This window comes from Pelodiscus sinensis, chromosome 1, assembly GCF_052426305.1.
Source record: "Pelodiscus sinensis isolate ZL-2025 chromosome 1, ASM5242630v1, whole genome shotgun sequence".
NCBI lineage: Eukaryota > Metazoa > Chordata > Testudines > Trionychidae > Pelodiscus > Pelodiscus sinensis.
In genome coordinates, this window is record NC_143052.1 from 269,781,684 (window position 1) to 269,786,082 (window position 4,399).

At 51.2% G+C, this 4,399-nt stretch overlaps 1 pseudogene; it reads right to left on the minus strand.

Moving 5' to 3' along the window:
• Positions 1-1,064: 1,064 nt before the first annotated feature.
• LOC149525740 (uncharacterized) lies at positions 1,065-4,041 on the minus strand (annotated as a pseudogene).
• Between the last annotated feature and the right edge of the window lie 358 nt (positions 4,042-4,399).

Consider the following 4,399-nt stretch of genomic DNA (forward strand, 5'->3'; position numbering starts at 1 on the left):
CAAGAAACCTCTGCGGCCAAGTGCTCAACAGAATTTAAAAAGAGATTACTCATTTTATGCATAAGAAAAGTATCCAGTATTGTAACAGTAAATTTTAAACATAAACATGAGTTTTGGATGAGATTCACAGACACTAACACAAGCCGGTCTAGAAAGGTGCATGACGAATGCATCTTTCAGAAAACTGGCCTCTTCAGGAAGCTGCAAGTGGGAACTTTTTTCTTGGAACAAAGGATCACTGTAGGGGAAATTGAAATGCCCATTTTGACCCTGGGAGACCCTGCTTACCCTTTAATACCATGGTTCATGAAGCCTGGGGGGCTTGACAGCAGCAAGGAGTTTAACAGCAGGCTGAGCAGGTGTAGAATGACCGTGGAGTGTGCTTTTGACCCTTTAAAATTCCAGTGGTGAGGTTTTTATGGGATGCTGGACCTGGCTGATGAAAACATCCCTATGCTTATAGCCATGAGCTCTACCTTCCATATTTGTGAAGGTAATGGTAAAAGCTTCCCTCAGGGCTGGGCTGCTGAGGTTCAGTACCTGGAGACTGAGTGGACCAACCTGAGGCCAGAGCAGTAGAGTAGCACAGCATGGGGTCACAAGGAGCTGCGGTGCTTTGCGGCAGCAATTCGGTGCTAAAAGTCAGTCATATGTGTTCCTATGCACAGGAGTGCAGTGGCTGCAATGCTCGTGGGTGACACAGATTGGTCCATACAATGCATGTAGTACAAAAGTGCCTGTTGCTTTGCTGGGGTGTGCTTGCTTGCTTTCATGCAATGGAACAGAGATTGCGTTCAAACCCAAGAATTTCATGTATTTGAAACAATAGAAGTAGAACACACATGGAGCATGACACATCTGCACTTTGTGGGAGGAAAGGGGGAAAGAGAGGCATGCAGAACTGGTCTTAGGGGCTGCCATTTTCAAGGGGCTGCTAACAGAGCCCGATGGAAGCCCGCTCGGGACATGCAGCAATTAAAGGGGCCGCAACGGCATTCCACGCACACCCCTTTTTTTTTCGCTCGACAAATTTTCCCCGGCCATCGCTCGGGGCTGACAATTGGTTAGGACAAGCCCTGCCGGCATGTATACAGATTTGTGGATGTCCAGGTATCATATGCAGCCCTGCTGTGCTGTGCAATGGGTGCTGAAGTTCAGCAGGATTAAACTGCACAGGTCAGGGGGTGGAGTGCATTGGTTGTCTGCGGGAGTCTGCAGGACTGGACGGTGAAGGGGCAGATGTGGAATGCAGGTGGGCGCTGCCTGTGGATGGTGGCCAAAATGTATTGGCAGTGGGAGGGGGAACATGGAAAATGGTTTTGGGACATGGGCTGCAGGGAGGGGTGGTCCTAGAGTTGCTCTATCTACAGTGCTAGCAGTGACTGGAATGTGTCAGCTTGGTGCTCCATAATGTGTAAGAGCTGCTCTGTGGCTTCGTTCTGGTGCTCAGTGTTCTCCTTCCATTCCTTCCTCTCATCGCCCCTCCACTCCTTCAGTTCTTTCTTTTCAGCAGCAGCCTGAAGCGTAACTTTGTGCATCAAGTCATCTTTACTTTTCCAACGCCCCTTTCTTGCGCTGCGCAGCTATTCAGCCAGCAATAGTAAGGAAGGCTGGGGTCCTTGGATTAAATCTGTAAAGACAAAATGCAACATTTTACAGTGTTAAAACTAGACAGCACAAACGCGACCCAGCTTAACACAAGCACCATTCACATACCTATCATTGACTGGCTGTCTCAGGACAAGCGCCCATAAGACATGAGACCCCCAAAATGGTAAATTAACTACTGGGGCAGGGGAATTCATTGGTACCGGGCTTTACAGTAGTCTGGACACATGTCTTGGAGAGAGCCAAATTTACAGGGGGGCCCTATAATCAATAATGACCACATTTTCCACAGGCTGTGTTCATCCTGGAAGATATTTTGCTGATGAAGACAAGGGGATCAAGGGAGTTCTTCTGCGAGACTGCCACTTCTGTCCTGGCCCTTACATGGCTTGCCTATGTGCAGCAATGGTCCCCTGGTCTCCGGGCACAGTGGTGTGGGAATGTTACTCTTAATACTATCAGGAACAAAGCAGCTGTGACACGGAACCTTCAGAGTTGAATAGCCCAGTATCTGCAAAGCACTTTCGATGAGCTCTGAGGCCGATTACTGTGAAGTAAGAGAGTTCATCAACACCCTGTTCTGAGTCTGACTTGCCCTGTGTCGGTGATAGCACCACACAAATCTAATCCTGCTTTCTGCTACCCTCCGGTCCCCAACAACTTGCTTAACAGTGGCATAGCAAGGAGGGCAGATGGAAGCAGTTTCCCCCAGGTGCCACACTAGGGGGGCTGCAATTTAACTGCCTGTGAATAGCCCCTGCAGCACAGCCTGGGTGAGATAGCGAGACCCAACTTCTTTTTATGCTGACAGCCTCTGTGCGAGATTGGAGCAACCCCACCATAGCAAACCTGAATTCAGGGATGGAAGGGTGGCAGCTGGAGTTCAGGGCTGACTCCGACCTCTGCCCTCTCCTGGTCCAGCTGGAGGCTGGGGTGAGGCTGGAAGCTGGGCAGACCCTGGAGCTATGAAACCCCCAAGAGCTGCAGGGACAGTTGCAGGGGAGGGCTGATCCCTAAAGCTAGGCCTCTCCACTCGCTGGAGGGGAGCTCCTGGAATCCCTTGCCACTGTGAGGATTCCCCGCAAGAGCTGCATCACATTCACCTCTGGCCAGCCCCGGTAAGCTAGCCCTGCCTTCCAGCTCCTGCTGTGAGCCCTTCACCTCCCACCACCTTCCCTGAGTCCTGCACCTGCACCCCTGCCCCTGAGCTCACCCCCAAACCCAAACCCCTGCATGACTCCTTAACTCCACCCGCGCCCCTCCAAACACCAACCCACTGTCCCGAACCCATCACCTGACAGTGGAACCCCCTGCCCTGAGACCCCCCACACGTCCCATCCCTCTGCTGAAGAACACAAACAAAGCCGGGGACATTGCTCCGCATGCTACAGATACTGGATCCCACTCTGGCTATGCTGCAGCGGCTGCTCACAACGCAATGCCACCTGGTACCCGCACAGCAGTTTTAACCCTCATCTCTTTGCAGCCCAGCCTCGTCACCCTCCTTTGGAAGTCCTGGGTCCTGATCTTACCATGAGCCACCGTTACGCTGCCAGGCTTGGCGTGGACACACTGGATGCACACAGCGTGCTACCCCTGTGTGGAGCTCAAGCAATTCTCCAGCCTCAGCTGCCCACGTGGGTGCAATTCATTGTCACTCCAAACCACCGGGCCCCGCTCACCTTGTGGGCTGCAAGCTCCCGCTTCCCACATGGCAAATTCTGCACTTTGGCCAGAGAGGGGCAGCAGAGAGGGTCCAAACCAAACCCTGTTTGCACGTTCCCCTCCCAGTGCAGATTGGAATGTGTAAAGTCCCACAGGTAGTAACAAATGATTGGGGGGGAGGGCACAAATTTTGCCTTGGCCTCCAGGCACATAACACCCTCGCTATGCCTCTGTCACTTAAGCACTTCCAGAAATCAAAACTACTTACCAGATGCATCCTCTGCTGTTTGTGCTTCCCCAGCCACCAGCTGCTATAATTGGTTAGTCTCCTCTGGCATAGAAAATAGCTTGTGACTGAAAGCCATCTGTGGATGCTGAGTCATCCTCTGAATCTGGGTCCTCCTCCCCATCGGGCACCTTCATCCATGATTTCCTCTTGGCTCAGTCCACTGTAGAATGTTTCCTGAGCCCCCAAAGTATCCACAGGAGAATTTTTGGAGCAGAGGTGAAGTTATCACCAAATATGTCATCCAGCTCTTTGTAGAACCAGCTGCTCATGGGTGCAGCACCAGAGCAGCAGTTTTCCTCCCATGCTCCGGCCCCATGGAGACAATGTGTGCTTTTGACAATCTGGCCCATACTGTACAGGTTTGTCTGAGCTTTGCATATGAACTGTTTCCTTATTCTGCCAGGTTCCCCTAGCTCCTCCTCAATCCCCAACCATGGGGCCGACATCAACTTATTGCTGAGTTGGCTGCCAGGCCGCATGGCGCCAGGGAGAGGGGTGTTTATAGGGTTGTCAGATGGTTTCAACAAAAATACCGGACACACGTGACATTACATCACAATCTACATGACATCTTATTTAGAAAATACCAGACATTTATATTTTCTCAATTTGTTTCCTGAACAAAAAGCTCAAATACTGGAATGTCTGGTTCAAAACTGGACACCAGGCAACCCTAGGTGTTGATTATTGACTCCGGCTGCCAGGCCACACTGCCACAGTGAGAGGGCTATTAATTACTGACTTTGGCAGTTAGGCCGTATGGCCCCAACAAGAGAGCCATGTATTTAGGACAGGCAAGGAAGAGCTGAACGCATGGGGTTGGAGCTTGATTTCAAG